Raw genomic sequence first — 17,132 nt, forward strand, 5'->3', positions numbered from 1 at the left:
TCCATGCCAGAATCCCTCCCTAAAAATCTACGAACATGGCCCTATTGGAACCCCTCCTCCGAGCTCAGCAGGCCCGGGGCTCACCAGGACTGGCAACTTTTCTTGGAAGAGTTTTGTAGTGGATTCTAAGCCCGCAAACTCAGATCTTGTCAAGGGAACCATGAGCAAGCTGCAACAACTCCCCACCAGGAAAGAGCTCTGTCCGCATGGGGTCAGCCAGCTTCTCTCTCAGGGTCTGAGGCCAGCAACACCGCCCCTCCTGCCCACAATCCTCACATCCACCCCCACACATCGAGGGTCCTGGAGAGGTGAGGTCAAGGGCGGCACTTTCTCTGTTGGCCCATCCAGACGTGGGTGGGCCAGAGGTGGCTGGCAGATGTGACCTCTGCAGCCACAGGGGATGCAGGAGAAGGACCCCATACCCTTCCGAAGCAGAGCCGTCAACTCTGGGGACCTGCCTTCCTCAGGCTCGTAGGCTGAGCACCCCCCGCACTTGGCAGGGTCTTCTCCAGGAGAAACCAAATCCCACCAGCTAGGGCCAAAACCTGCCATCATGCCAGACCACAGGTCACTGCCAATCTCACGCCAATTTCCTTCCCAAATCCCAGGGCAGACTTTGTAGGTAGGAGCCACCAGTGTGGACACAACTGCCGCTGCTTAAGAAAATGCAATTTAAGCCCCTCTTTCCTACGTGTGGAAACACAGGGGTTTGTTGTGGCAAAACTTGGTCTGTTTCCAATTCAGCTATTGCAGAAACCACAGCAGGGCAGGGGGAAAGGTAAAGAGGACTGTGGATCCGGTCTCGTTTTGCAATACCCCAGGGTGTCTCAATTATATCAAGAGGGGTTGTGAAAATCTTAAAACACTCTTCACATAAAATCAGCTTTCATTCACCTAGAAGGACACATTACTCAGTTTTGATTCAGCAGACATTTATGGAGGGCGCACCAAGCCAGACATCAGGCCCCCCTTCCTTTAAGAGGCAAGGTGGTCAGCAGGGGGCTGGCTCAACAGCAGCAGGTCACATGCCGTGAATGCGATGTGCTGCGAGGGTGGTGGGTGTTACGGACTGAGTTGTGTCCCTTTGGGATTCAGATGTTGAAGCCCCAGCCTGCGATGTGACTGCATTTGGAAGACAGAAACTTTAAGGGGGTAAATGAGGCTAAAGGAGGTCATGAGGATGGGGTCCTAATCCAACAGAGCTGTGGTCTTCTAAGAAAAGGAAGAGACACCAGAGCGCTCTCTCTCACCCTCTCTCTCTCTGCATGCACAGCACATGTGAGGACAGTGAGAAGGTGGGGGTCTGCAACCCCAGGAGAGAGTCCTCCCCAGAGACCAACCCTGCTGACACCTTGATCTTGGACTTGCAGCCTCCAGCATGGAGGGAGGATACATTTCCACTATGTGAGCACCCCCAGCCTGTGACATTCTGTTATGGAAGCCCAAGCAGACGAACACAGTGGGTCACCACTCTAATGGGGGCAAGGGGTCAGACTCAGGAGGCCTCGTTGAAGTCACCTCTGCCTCAAAGGCTCAAGGTGAAGGGCACAGGCATCAAACACAGTGACATGCTTCCCACTGATGTGCCAAACAAGAGAGTACCACTCCCTGTGCGTTCCTAACACCACCCGAGTTCCCCTTCTACCGCCCTGTCCAGTATTCGGGATTCTTCCTGCTCGTCACTGTGGGTGCTACCTGAGTTATGCCCTGGGAAACCTCTGCCCCCATCATCACAAGGAAGAAAGGACTTTTTCTTTCCCCTGCACGTACGCATTTGTCTCTGGATCCCAGTAAGTCAGGGGCCACATGTGGGTGGCATCAGATATCAGGTGGGGACAGTGTGACTTTGACACCAATCATGATGCCATCTTGGATCCTCACAAAACTGGGGTTGCCAGAGATGTGCCTGGTGTCCTCCTCCTGATCCTGCCAGCTCTGAATTGAGATTTGCCCAGGACCCCAGCACTCAGTCTCCCACATGGGCGGTGACCACCCACCAACATGCCCCCAGGCACGAGACTATGTTCCCTGGACCACAGGCTCCCTGGGCCCATCCATGGTCATGCAGGGTCCTCAGTGTTGCTGGGGAGGTCAGACGTCCCATAGAACAACCTGGGGTAGGGCTGGCAAGTAATTCAGAGAAGCAGGAATTTGGGACTTACGTAAGTTAAATATTCTGATCATGGGGAGAACTGTAAGTGGCCCAAATCAAGGATGTGAAAAATGCTCTGACACAGCCCCATACTTGCAGGCCAATCATGAACCTGAGAAAGGCATCTGAGGCACTACTGGGATGAATGAATGAATGAATGAATGAGGAAATGGATGAACGAATGGAAAATTTTAACTTAGCAGCCTGAATCCTAAGGAAGGATGCTAGCTTCTACTCTGAGATGGGGAAGAAGGGTGGAGAAGTTGACCATGAGTTGGATAAAGGGCATCACTGCCCAGAGAAAAGGTTGGTAAGGAATTAGTAACCATCAGATTGTGAAGGAACCTGAAACCATGAAGATGGATGAAGTTGGCCAAGCAGAGTGGGAAGAGAAGGAGAGAGGGCACAGGGGCCAAGACAGCAACAAGTTGCAACAAGAAAGTAGTGGGGTCTTAGCTGGAGATGCCCATGGCACAAGTTAAGTACAAAGTGGGGGGAAAGTCCCTGGAATGTGACAATTGGGAGGCTCCAATGGCATGCCTCTGTTCAATGTAGCCCTTGCAGCAATAATAATCATGGTAACAATAATTTAAAAACTAGTAGTCACGGGGCACCTGGGTGGCTCAGTTGGTTAAGCATCCAACTCTTGATTTCGGCTCAGGTTGTGATCTTAGGATCATGAGATAGAGCCCCACATTGGGCTCTGCACTAGGAGTGGAGCTTGCTTAAGATTCTCTCTCTCCCTCTTTCTCTGCCCCTGCCCCCTCTGCACACGCACGCCGCGTGCATGTGCACACACGTGTGCATACACACACACATTCTCTCTCCCTCTAGAAAAATTAATAAAAAAAATAAAAATTAGTAGTCATACTAATGGTTAACATTTAAGAGTGCTTGCTGTATGTTCTAAGTACTTTCCCCACATTTAATCTTTTTGTCCTTATAACAGATGTGGGACGTAGATACCATTACTTTTCCTACTTTACAGATGAAAAAACAGAGGCACAGAGAGCTTAAGTAACTTTGCTGAAGGTCACACAGTAAGTACGTAGTGAGTGGTGAAGGAACCAGCTCCAAAGCCCATGTTCCCAAGCACTTCATTTCACACCTTCACTCAGAGGAGCTAGTCAATAACTGTGACTCAAAAGATAGGACAGGGCAGAAGTCAGAAATCACAGAATGAGCCTGTCAAGGGGTACCAGTCCTGCCTTCTATAATTCAGGGATGTAAATGCCTACCCCTTTTCACCTGCTGTGAACACAATGTCTGTTAGTCTATTCTGAACTCTCTGGGAGAATGCCTTAGTATGTCCAAGGTCTAGTTCTTTTTTTTTACTTATATATATTTTTTATTAACATATAATGTATTATTTGTTTCAGAGGTACAGGTCTGTGATTCATCAGTCTTACACAATTCACAGCGTTCACCATAGCTCATACCCTCCCCAGTGTCGGTGGCTGGGTGATGGACAAGGTTTAGTTCTTACTCTGAAGCAGAGTGAAGCCCCCCAGAACAATTCACTCCACACCCCTGGGCTACCATAAAAGCAAAATAGGTGTGCAAAGAATCCCAGTTCTGCACAGTCAGGCCACAGCTCCCCTCAAGGGGGGAGCAGAAAGAGAAATGCCCTCATGTTCTACAGGAAGTTGTATTTGCTTACTCATGCCTTAGAAGCTTCAGGAGTTGTAGCCAGATCAATCTGCATAAATATTTCAGATTATGCCTTCCCTTTGAATATTTTAAGAACACAAGAGAAAGAAAGGTAAATGTAAAATGTTTATAACTTTAACTTAATTTACTCATAACTTGGCTCTTTCCATAAAAGAGATATAGAGGTAGATAGAGTAGAAATCCATTACCATATAGACATAAACTAAAAGTCATGACTTTGTGAAAGAGGAAAAAGTCCTCTTTTTCAGTCCTAAGGACTAAAAAGCAGATTTGATTTGGCATCTGTTTTGACCAGTGCTTCCTGTCAGCTTGGGCAAAAAGGGAAATCAGATGTACTATAAAACTCTTGCCATAAGGCAGAAGAAGTTGGCCAATCTCTCTGGGAAGACAAGATTTTTCCTGGCACTAAGTTCTGAAAAAAAATTTCTTCTGCTGAATCTGGATATAAAGAACATGGTGACTAATGGTTTTCTGAAACCCTGGAGCCTGAGACCTGATTTTTCAAGGCCACAGACTACTCTGAATGAGTCCCCATTCAACTGAGCCACATTTTTCTAAGTTCCAAAGATTACATTTCAGTTCCTGCCTGATGAGTTAAAAATCTTTTCTCAGAAATCTGCTTCTAACATTATGGATGTCAAGGTGTTCTGGACAGGAACCACTCTTTGAAGCAGTGCTGCTAGCACACAAGTAATGCTCCATCAAGGACCTCACCCACTAAATACAAAACAAAACATAAGGTACACGTAGCCTGAACAGTGAGGGGCCAGAATCTCTCCTAAGGGCAAATGGCAATAGAAGCGTATCAGGACATAGTACCTTGGCTCAACAGCCAAGGGTCTGGAATTTCCACCTTCACTAGGTCAAGATCCCAAAGAGTGGCTGATATAGTTTCAGGGCAGTGACTCCCCATGGCAGCCAGCTGAAGGACAGGTAAAACTAATCTGGAGGAAATCTTCCCCAATTCAGACTCAGGAGTCTTGTAGATTAGTATCAAGCATTGGACTCATAATCAAGGATTAACATGGGATAAGGCAAGACCCTACTGGATAACAATCAGCAGAAACAATAAACAACAGATATCTTCTCTCCCATATTGAAAATTTCAGAAACAGAATTACAGAAGCTATATAGAAATGTTTACAGAAAAAAGAAAATACAACCACAAAGATGAGAAAAAAACAAGAAGAGACTATGAGGAATTAACAGGAAGTTTGGTGGGGAATGTGGCTTCTATATGTGAAAAATATCATGGTTGAATAAAAAACTCAATATAGGGGAACCTGAGTGGCACAGTCAGTTAAGCATCTGACTCTTGGTCTCAGCTCAGGTCGTGATCTCAGAGCCATGAGGTTGAGCCCCATGTTGGGCTCCACACACAGTCTGCTTGAGATTCTCTCTCCTTCTCCATCTGCCCCTCCTGCTCATGTTTACTTTCTCTCTAAAATAAATAAATAAATCTTTAAAAAAAACCTCAATATATATGTTAAGCAGTAGACTAGGTAAAGCTGAAGAGAGAGTCAATGAACTGGAAGATGCAAAGACATCACCAAAAATGAAATAAAGTAATACAGGGTATGAATAAGAATGAGACATTAAGAGATACTGAGAAAAGAATAAGTCCCCAAAAGAAAGAATAGAAAAAATGGAAAAGAGGCAATATTTTTAAAAGATAATGTCTATGAATTTCTTAGGACTAATAGGGAAAACAAAATGAATCCACAACTCTAGGAAGCAAAACATATCCCAAGTAGGATAAATAAAAAGAAGTCCACATCTAGGTACATTAAAACTACATAACATCAAAGACAAAGATCTTAAAAGTATCCACAGGAAAAAAAGGCAGTTCACCTTTATTTTTTTTTTTTAAAGATTTTATTTATTATTTATTTGACAGAGAAAGTGTGTGAGCACAAGCAGGGGGAATGGCAGGCAGAGGGAGAGGGAAAAGCAGGCTACCTGCTGAGCAAGAAGCCCAACGTGGGACTCGATCCCAGGACCCTGGGATCATGACCTGAGCGGAAGGCAGACGCTTAACCAACTGAGCCACCCAGGCTCTGGGAGTTCACCTTTAAAGGAACGCCTATTAAAAGGACAGTATATTTTTTCAACACTCTCCGTACTATCTTCGCACTTTTTCTGCAAATCAAAATCTATTCTAAAATTTGAAAGTTTATTTTAAAAAAGAACTTTTTAAAATTAAAAGCACAAGGGGCTTGGTTAAGCTTCTGACTCTTGATTTCAGCTCAAGTCATGATCTCAGGGTTGTGAGACTGAGCCCAATGTCAGGCTCCATGCTGGACATGGAGACTGCTTAAGACTCTCTCTCTGTCCCTCTGCCCCACCCCTTCCTTTTTAAATGATAAAAATAAAAAATAAAAATAAAATTAAAATTAAAAGCACAGTAGCAGAATCAAAAACTCCTTAAACGGATTAGGAAACAGTTAAGATAAAATCTCAGAAAGTAAAGCAAAAATTAAGAGTTTGAAAGTAGAATGGTAAAAATAAGAAAATTAAAAGACAATCCAACAGCCAAATGTGTCAGGAAGAAAAAAAAATGGAGAAAAAAGAAGAGAACGTCATCCTCTAAAATAATTCAAGGAAATTTCCCAAACTAAAGGACATAAATTTCCAAACTGAAAGAGTCCACTAAGTACCCAGCATAATAGGTCCCTTTCAAACACTGGGGACAAAGAGAAGACCACAAAACTTTGAAAGAAGACGACAATGGAGTAATTCATTCACAGTTCTGAAAGCATATACTTTCTTTTATATATATATATATATATATATACATTTTTTTATTATTATATTATGTTAATCACCATACATTACATCATTAGTTTTTGATGTAGTGTTTCATGATTCACTGCTTGCGTATAACACCCAGTACTCCATTCAATACGTGCCCTCTTTAATACCCATCACCAGGCTAACCTATCCTCCCATCCCCCTCCCCTCTAGAACCCTCAGTTTGTTTCTCAGAGTCCATTGTCTCTCATGGTTCATCTCCCCCTCTGATTTCCCCCCGTTCATTCTTCTCCTTCTGCTATCTTCTTCTTCTTCTTCTTTTTTTTAACATATAATGTATTATTTGTTTCAGAGGTACAGATCTGTGATTCAACAGTCTTGCACAATTCACAGCACTCACCATAGCATATACCCTCCCCAATGTCTATAACCCAGCCACCCCATCCCTCCCACCCCCCCCCACTCCAGCAACCCTCAGTTTGTTTCCTGAGATTAAGAATTCCTCATATCAGTGAGGTCATATGATACATGTCTTTCTCTGATTGACTTATTTCGCTCAGCATAACAACCTCCAGTTCCATTCACGTTGTTGCAAATGGCAAGATTTCATTCCTTTTGATGGCTGCATAATATTCCATTGTATATATATACCACATCTTCTTTATCCATTCATCTGTCGATGGACATCTTGGCTCTTTCCACAGAAGCATATGCTTTCTAATGTAGAATTCTATACCCATCCAAATTACCAATGAAATGTCCAAGTAAAATAGTGATATTTTCAGACATAAGAGATGTCAAAAATTTTACTTTAAAAAAAAAACACACATCTTACTGAAGGTTGTTCTCCACAAAAGTGAGAGAGCAAACTAAGAAAGAAAGAGACATAGGATCCAGAAAATAGGAAATGTAAGACAGGAAAAAAGGTAAGAGACTCTCCAAATTAAAGAGGCAACATCCTGGGATAATGACAGTTACCAAGTATACAGGGCAACCAGTCCATATTGGAACAGTGTTACTGAAGAGTAAGGTGTATGGACCGTGCCCACCAGCATGCTTTCCACCACTGTACTGCTATTTAACCTGATGAAACTCCTGGGGGATAGACTCCACAAAGCAATGAAATGAATGAAAAAAGAGAAAGACATGAGACCCAAAAAGTAAGACAAAAAGATAATGTCAGGGGATGACAATGTGGGAAGAATTAGCAATAGACCCACACGTAAACAAATGAAGCAAATACAAATTCCAAACAAATATTAACTTCAAGCAAAACAAAAAGAAACCAGAACGCATTCAGAACTATGAATAATATTGGCATACCCTTAATTATACAATCCTAAATGTTGATTTAAGTAAAAATTATATATAAAGCACATAAAAAGATGCTCGATATCATTAGACATTAGGGAAATACAAACTAAAATCACAATGGGATGCCACTATACACCTGTTAGAATGGATAAAGTGAAAAAAGCTGACCATACCAAGTGTTGGTAAGGATGTGGAGCAAAGAGAACTTTCATACATTGCTGGTAGAAATGGAAAATTTAGGGGAAACAGTTTGGCAATTTCCTAAAAAAGTTAATCATACATCTATCATATGACCAACCATTCCACTCCAAGGTATTTTTACCTAAAAGAAATGAAATCATGTTCCATGCAAAGCCTTATATACACATGTTCATAGCAGCTTTATTTGTAGCAGTCTCAAAACGGAAACAACCCAAATGTCCAACAAGTGAATGGATAAACAAACCGCATTACAGACACACAATGGAATAGTATTCAGCAATAAAAAAGAATGAACTATTGATACATGCTACAACATGGATGAATCTCAAAATAATTATGCTGAATGAAAGACAACAGACCAGACAAAAATAGTATGAACTGAATGATTACAGTTATACAAAAGTCTCAGAAGTCCATACTAATTTAGAGTAACAAAAGCCAATCAGTGGTAGCCTGGGACTGGAGGGAAGGTAGGGAGTTTCAGGGAGGAAAGGTTACAAAGGGGCAGGAGGAAACTTTTGGGGTGATGGATATATTCATTTTCCTTACTGTGGTGATGGTTTCACAAGTGTATACATATATATGTCAACATCTATTAAACTGTACACTTTAAATATGTTTTCTTTCTTGTATGTTAATTTACACTTCAATGAGGCTTTTGAAAATATGAAATTGGACCCCTGCCCCATAACATAACCCCAAATCAGTTCCAGGTGGGGATTAAGAACTTAAACATGAGAAGCAAAAGCATTAAAAATTTTAGAAGAGATTATCTTTCTACATTTTGGGTTTGTTGTTTGTTTTTTTTTTAAGAGAGAGAGAGAGACCATGCACACACAAGCGCAGGAGGAGGGGTAGGGGAAGAGGGAGAGAGAGAATCTGAAGCAGGCTCCATGGCCAATGTGGAGCCTGATGTGGGGCTCGGTCTCACTTCCCTGAGATTGTGACCTGAGCTGAAATCAAGAGTCAGACGCTTAACTGCCTGGGCCACCCAGGCACCCATATCTTTCTATGTTTTGGATAAGGAATTATTTCTTCAACAAGAAATAAAAACCACTAACTCTAAAAAGAAAAAGGGAAGACTGGTAAGTGCAAACTACATCAAAATCAAGAACATCCGATGAAACAGATGTCAAAAGCACTATCAAGAAATTCTTTTAAAAGCCACTACTCCTTGAGTAAGGATTAGTATTCACAAGACAGAAAGAACTCTTACAAGTCAGCAAGAGTTCTGCTTCTCAGAAGATGGGGTAGACATACTTTTTCCTATTTCTTCCACTAAACACAATGAAAAACCTTGGGCATTATATAAAAAACAAGTCTATATGAAACATAAGAACATACTTATGGCGGAGAGAAGAAGGCAGACCACCTTGGTACCTCAAGACCCAAGGAATGGAACGGCATAGAGCTGAGTCCCGGGTTTTCTTTTTGCCTCATCCACCCCAGACTTGGAGCTGAAGAAGCCAGCAACCTGCAAACGCCATTAGGCCCCGACAAAACCACTCCAATCAAAGCTGACTCTCTCTCGCTGAAGGATCTGGAAAGGGGCATCTTGGCATGGCGAGACCATCGCTTCTCTACTCCAGCCGAACACTGCAGAGAAAACCGTGACTCTTCTCTCGCCCCTGCCATCAAGGATGTGTACATGAGGCCATGTGCAAGGGGGCATCCTAATACCTCTGCTGGGATGGTTTCAGAGAGGGCCAAGTAGGGGGCCGGGACTTTCACCCCAGCAGGTCAGTAATGAAGCACCACTTGGGGTATTACTGGAGGCCAAACAGGCTGCCAGAACTCCCACACCACCCCCAGCAGTCACATGGAGACCCCCTCAGGTGTCGTCAGAGGCACAGTGGGGGACCTGGACTTCCACCCTCACTGGGCACTCTCCCCTTCCCCTGCCAGGGCAATGTCAAGAAAACCAGCTAAAGAACCAGAACATGTGAAGGACTCAGGACTTGTTGGAAGAAAAAGACAATCTGATAGGAAAATGGGCAATATCCATAAATAGAAAAGAGGGTAATAGAAGTACCTATCTCATTAGGTTGTTTTTAGGATTAAATGCTGTGCATTGCTTAAAACAGTTTCTCACGCATAGTAAGTTGTAAACGAGGTGGTATTCTAATGATTATCACTATTACTACTACTACTGTTTCACAAGAAATGGCACACATATGCTCAAAAAACACGAAAAGATGCTCATCGCCATCAGTCATCAGAGAAAGGCTCATGAAAAACATCACAAGACAATAATTTATCTATTATACACTATTTATACACTAGGTGCCCAAAGAAACCAAAGTTCACAGGCGCTCTTACTCATTGCTCGTGGAGGATAAGACACATCCGCTTTGGAAAACAATTTGGGATGATCTTGAAAAGCCAAACATTCACAGGGTTGATGGTCCAGCAATGCCTCTGCTGGATACACCCCCCAACCCGAAAGAAACTCGCGCATGCGCACCAACAGACATGCACAGGGACGATGTTCCTAGCAGCACTGTGCACAAGAACAAAAGACTAGAAACACCTATTACTATCCCTCGATGTGCAAATAAATGGTAGTGCATGCACACCCTGGGGCGGGATTCAGGACGGACGACAAAGGAGTTAGGGCTCTACGTGCTGAGCCTTAAAAATACAACGTTAAGTCACAGAAGAGCACATTCAGACCCAGGAAACAACCACTCCAACTCAAAACAAGGAGCGTTCTGTTTTTTTAATTATTTATTTATTTATTTTTAAAAAGATTTTATTGTTTATTTGACAGAGAGAGACACAGCGAGAGAGGGGACACAAGCAGGGGGAGTGGGAGAGGGAGAAGCGGGCCTCCCGCTGAGCAGGGAGCCAGATGCGGGGCCCGATCCCGGCATCCCGGGATCATGACCTCAGCCAAAGGCAGACGCTTAACGACTGAGCCACCCAGGTGCCCAGCGTTCTATTTTTTTTAAAAGGGGAGGAAGGAGGGAGAGAAAATTTTCCAAAATGTCAATGGTATGAAATACAAAGTCTGTGGAAATGTTCCAGATTAAATGATGCTAAGGAGACATACAGCTGGATCCAGTACTGGAGGGGGGAAAAATGCTATAAAGGGCAATATTCAGTCAATTTATTAAAGTTAAAAATTGTAGGGGTGCCTGGGTGGCTCAGTCGATTAAGCAGCTGCTTTCGGCTCAGGTCATGATCGTAGGGTCCTGGGATCGAGCCCTGCATCGGGCTCTCTCCTCAGCAGGGAGTCTGCTTCTCCCTCTCCCTCTGCCCCTCCCCCTGCTTGTGCTCTCTCTCTCCCTGTTTCTCTCTGTCAAATAAATAAAATCTTTAAAAATACATAAATAAAGTTAACAATTGTAATGTGGTTTGAGTGAGAGGATATTCCTATCGTTAGGAAATAAATACGCACTCAAGTATTTAGGGGAGACATGACAGCCTCAAATGGTCCCCAAAATACTATGTATGTATGTGTATAAGTGTGTGTGTGTGTGTGTGTGTGTGTGTGTGTAGGAAGGGGCAGACAGAATGAGATCATATGATAAAGATAATGGGGTAAAATGTTAACAGTAAGTGAATCAAGGTAAAGTCTATATGGGCGTTCTTTGTATTCTTCTTACTTTCACAAATTTTCTGTAAATTTGAAATTATTTCAAAGTAAAGAGTTCAAAGGAAGAGGGGAAAGGGGAACGATAAATTCAGGGTAACAAGCAGCTGAGGCGGGGTGGGCAGAGGAATGGGCTAACTCAGGAGAGGACTGCGGCAAGCTTTCATTTGTGTTCGGGCTCTGGATTTGGGAAGCAGGTCCTTGGGTGTTCATTATGTTATTATGCTTTATAACTCAACCGTTGACATTTGCATGGTATCAAGTACTATATATGAAAAGGTGTGAAAGAAAAAGATCTTACCTGAGAAAGGACATTTCAGGCTGATACCAGCTAGAGCTCCTAGAATCTTTTCACTGGAACGATGAAATGATCCACATGTTTTCTGTTCTGCATATTCCACAATTTCCCATACCACTTCCCCCATCGGATACTTTTGAGTTGGGGCAAGGAGTAAGAGTATAAAAAAACTGCTGAGTTGGACAGAGAGGTCAGTTTACTGCTCTGGAGTTTTCAAATGATCATTTTTTTTTTTAATCTACTTTCCCTTGATAAAAGGGTCAACTGCTGGGTCTGGGACTGTGGACAGTGGGGCAGTGGGGTGGGTCAGGAGAAATGGCCTGGGCACCACTATACTGCCCGCCTCGGGGCAGGTGGAGCACAGGCGCTGGGGAGGATAGCGAAAGGCATGGGGTGGGGCCGGCGGGGTCCAGAGTGGAAGAAGGGCCACCTCCCAGGTGGAGAGCAAGGTGCAAGGTCAAGGGCGGAGGGCACAGACAAAAGGCTGGAATCTCAGTGGGTGGTGGTGACAGCTGATGACAGGTAAGTGGACTGGGAGTGTTTGCGAGGTCAGGAGGACCTATAGCCCTGATCCTGGAGCAAAGATCAAAAACTCAAATGCCCCCTGGGGCCAGGCTAGTCCCCCACTGAGTGAAGCAAATGCATCCGTGGGGGTGAGGCACCTTGTCTGTATTATACATATGCCTCAACATGCACAACATGACATGAGTTGGTTGTAGGATCTGTGGCCAAAACATGGGCAGCCGTGACTGCCCCAGCCAAGTATGGCCAAGCAGGAATGGCCTGGGGGTTAGCGGATGTTCCGACTTTTCAAGGGAAATTAGAAATCTGAGGGCTGTGGATTTACAAATCTTGGCTCCAAGCTTTTTAAAACAAGAGGCAGGCCCCACAAACATGGGATGACCACCACTGGGTGACCTCTTTGCTAAGTGTATTCATTTTCTGCCCCCCTGCCCCAAGAAGGGCACGAGGGGCCAGCAAGCCTAGCAGGCTGTGACCCTACGCGGAGTCTCACAGATGCCCCAGTGAAGATGGTCCCTCAAGTCCATGGCTTCAGACCCTGAATGGGGCCTCTGACGGGACAGGCCCACCCAGACCCTGCGAAGCACATGGGAGGCCAGGTCTGCTGAAGGATTTGAGAAGCTGGGTTGAACAAATAAACAAAGAGAGATTTAGAAAAAAACAAAACAAAACAAAACAGCAAAGGCCTGTTTCTGGACCAGGACAGAATGACCATGTCACTCCCCAGGGCCGATGCCTGTCCTGGCAGTCGGCACTCAGCCTGAGGGGGTTTCGGGCTTCAACAAGGACAGCTTTCCAGCCTGATCGAATGACTGACAGTTGTTGGAGGCCTCAGGCTTCCTGGGTGTTCCATACGTGCTCAGCGGGTGGCGCCTGCGCCCCGGGGGGGCCTTGATCAGGAAAACCAGGTGGCCCAGGGGCACATCCTCCAAACAGACTTTGGAAATACGTCTTCGCCCCATCCAGCCAAAGAACGTCCACCTAGACTGTGCTGCACAAAGAGGACCAGGCGGACCAGTGGGGAAACGGAGGTTCCGTGGGAGGTTGGAAGGAGGGTCTGACCCAAGGCGGGAGTTGCGGTGCGGGGCTGAGGTTGCTCCTAATAACAATAATGTCATGGCTTGTGGAATAAAGCGGGTACTTTCTGCTACAGTTTCCAATTCTCATTCACGACAAGATTTACTTAATTTCCAGGATTTTATATCTGCACGCCTTCCCTTACAATGAAAACCCTGGTTCCCAAAGACATGAATATAACTATTCATGGTTAAATGTGTATCTTTGTATATATAATAGTTCCAAAACAATACCACTTTGATTACCAACAATGACTGCTGAGGGCAGTTTAGGTTCTATTTGTGGTTATTCTCGTCTTGGTCCCACGTGAAATGGGCAAATTGTTTCAAAGTCCCTTGAAACAATTCTCCGTGAGATTATGCCATCAATTACAGGACTGTTTGTTTCGGTTTGTTTTCAATGTTACGAGGCAGCTTTTATTCTTTTGGGTTTAATTTTCATTTTTAGTTATGGAAAATGTTTACATGGGTCCAAAGCCAACTTAGGAAGCAAGGTACATTGTTTGGCTTGTAAACCTGTGGTTTATTCTTCTATTGCTTCTTTTTTGAAATATAAGCAGATATGTATGTATATTCCCATCCCCCCCCTTCTCTAATATAGAAGGCAGCGTACTATACACGGTTCTGTACTTGGTCTTCCTCAGTTTGCAATATATCCTGACAATACTTCAGGGATATAAAGACCTCCCCATGGGGCACCTGGGTGGCTCAGTCCATTAAGCATCTGCCTTTGGATCAGGTCATGATCCCAGGGTCCTGGGATCGAGCCCTGCATCAGGCTCCCTGCTCAGTGGGGAGTCTGCTTCTCCCTCTCCTTCTCCTCCCCCACCCCTCGCCCTGCTTGTGCTCTCTAATAAATAAATAAAATCTTTAAATTAAAAAAAAAAAGACCTCCCCAGTTCCCTCTTACAGCTCCACCCTACACTACTGTGCAAATGTGCCATTCCTCTCTGGATGGATCCTTGGGGGATCCTCCACCACTGGCTTTGCTAACAGTGCTGCAAAATACAGCCTTGCTCATGTCTCCTTTCATTCTTTGGAGAGACTCCAAGTTGGATCTTCATTTTTCATCATGAAACCTTTGGCTGGTCACTTAACATTCCAAACCTCAGCCTCCTCATCTGTAAAATGGGGATAAGAAGAGTATCTAGTTCACAGTTCCAAACGAGTCACTGTGTTTTTAAAAATAACATGTTTAAAAGGCCCGGAACACAGTAGAATCAAATGTGTGCTGTTGCTTTTTGTTTTCCATTTTGTTTTAATTGTTTATTGCCTAGTACTTTCCAAAGCTCACTATCTAGAAAGAGAGAGAGAGAGAGAGAGAGAGAGAGATGTAAAATTTTAGTTGCTGAATAGGGTGCTGAGTGCTACCAGAAGTATAGAACACAGCAGTTGGAGCACAAAGTGGCGGCTCACCCACCCTGCCTGGGGATTAGGGGAGGTGCAGGAGTCAGCGCTTGATTCGCCCACCCTGCTGACCCTTCTTCTTCTTCTTCTTTTTTTTTTTTAAAGATTTTTATTATTTATTTTTTGACAGAGAGAGAGAGACAGCGAGAGAGGGAACATAAGCAGGGCGAGTGGGAGAGGGAGAAGCAGGCTTCCCACTAAGCAAGGAGCCCGATGCGGGGCTCGATGTGGGGCTCGATCCCGGGACCCTGGGATCATGACCTGAGCCGAAGGCAGACGCTAAACGGCTGAACCACCCAGGCGCCCCTGCTGACCCTCTTTCTTGTGTAAAGCACTCCCCAGTTTTCCATTCTCAACCAATGGAGCTGCACCAACGCCCCACCCTCAGGATGTGCACAAGACCCAGGTGTGGCCTTTCAGGGACTCAATGATTGGCTCAAGGATAGGCACATGACCCAGTGCAACCAATGAGAGTCAGCCCTGGCGCTCACTAGGGTGTACTAGAAAAGAGACTCATTTTCCACCAGGGTGTTGATCTGGTTGGATATAAGTGTGGAGCTGCCAGAGGCCAACACATGGAGAGGGAGAGCATGAAGAAATCTGAACTCAGAGATGGAGGAGGACAGACTCCCAACACGGTCGCTTGGATACTGGGGATTTCAGTCAGGTGAGCTGAAAAAAAAATCCCTTTTCTGACTAAGCCAGCTTAAATTGGGTTCTCATTTACATCAAGGTTGGCAATGACAGAGGAATCCTCAGGTCCGAAGCTTAGTAACTAGGGGGATAAGGAAAGACTTTCCAGCAGAGAGAAAAGCATGTGGGAAAGTCCAGAGGAAAGGTAGCAGTCAGCCTCTTTTATAGCGTTAACTAAAGCAAGACCTGTGGGCTGACACCCATCCATCACCTGAACAAACCTACCTTCTCAACTGGAAGACTGAGTTCCAGATTCTGGGGAAGAACAGGGCGTTCTCACCTGGATAATCATTAGCCAGGTGATGTCAGAATTGATAGGAGCATGCAAATAAGTTGACGGTCATGTCAGAGACTCAGCCTTCCTGGGTGCAGGTTGGAGACCCCGTCTTCCCCTGTCATCAAGTTCACAGCTAACATTACTCAGGACCTTCACAATCTGCAAGATGTCCTCACAGGCATGCTCTCCATTGCTAAGTGTGGGCCTTAACTGGCATCTGCGTTTTACTCCGGGGCCTCCATGTCCCTCACAGGTCCCAGCTGTCACCCGGTATCTTTGGTTTCTGAAGCCTCCTTTGCCCTAGAAGTCCCACCTTTCATGCCCCCATGTTTTTGCTCAATGCCACTTTTCCACACTGAATCAACCAGTGAACTTTCACTGGGTGCCCAAATTGAAACATACCATATAACAGCTTGTGCTGAGCAAGGCAAAAGGGTCAGCTGTGTATGTCTGGCTTGGAGCTGGTGGGGGTGGTAGCAGAGGAAGGGGGGGAGGTGAGATTGAGAAACTGGACTTTGCTACTTGGAGGCTTTTTTTTTTTTAAACTTTTTACTTTGAAATAATTAGAGATTCACAGGAGGTTACAAATAGTACAGAGAAGTCTCTAGCACCCTTCGCCCAGTTTTCCCCCGGGTTTCATCTTAACTATAGTGCAATCTCAAAACCAAGAAGTTGACACCAGTGCACTGTGTGTGTGTGCGCTTCTGTGCCATTTTATCACAGGTGTAGATCAGCATAACCACCGCTGCAATCAAGATACAGAACTGCTCCAGCGCCTTCCTCCATTTACAGCAGTAATTGTGAATTTGTCTGGTTCGCTTTTCAGGTTTTTCCATTGTTGCTTCACATTTTTTTGCAGGTCTTTTGTTTGGACCATACACATTAGGATCTTTTTAATCTCTTCCTGCTGGATAGACCCTTTTATCGTTATATAATATCCCTGTCCAAAGTAATGTTTTGCTCTGAAGTCTACTTAATTTGAAATTAATATAGCCACTCCTGCTTTCTTTGATCAGAGTTTGCATGATATATCTTTCTCCATCCTTTTACTTTCAGCCTACCTATATTCTTATATTTGAAGTGAGGTTTTCTTTTTTCTTTTTTTTTTTCACATTTTAAACTTTTTATTTGCATATTTAAAAATTGTGCATTCCAGTAATTAAAATCATACAAAG

The 17,132-nt window shown here is 44.4% G+C and overlaps 1 protein-coding gene across 1 annotated transcript in view; it reads right to left on the reverse strand.

The window, feature by feature from the left end:
- COL23A1 (collagen type XXIII alpha 1 chain) overlaps window positions 1–17,132 on the reverse strand; it is a 298,820-nt gene that overhangs the window by 223,402 nt on the left and 58,286 nt on the right. The window lies entirely within an intron of this gene.

This window comes from Phoca vitulina, unplaced genomic scaffold, assembly GCF_004348235.1.
Source record: "Phoca vitulina isolate PV1807 unplaced genomic scaffold, GSC_HSeal_1.0 scaffold32, whole genome shotgun sequence".
Lineage (NCBI taxonomy): Eukaryota > Metazoa > Chordata > Mammalia > Carnivora > Phocidae > Phoca > Phoca vitulina.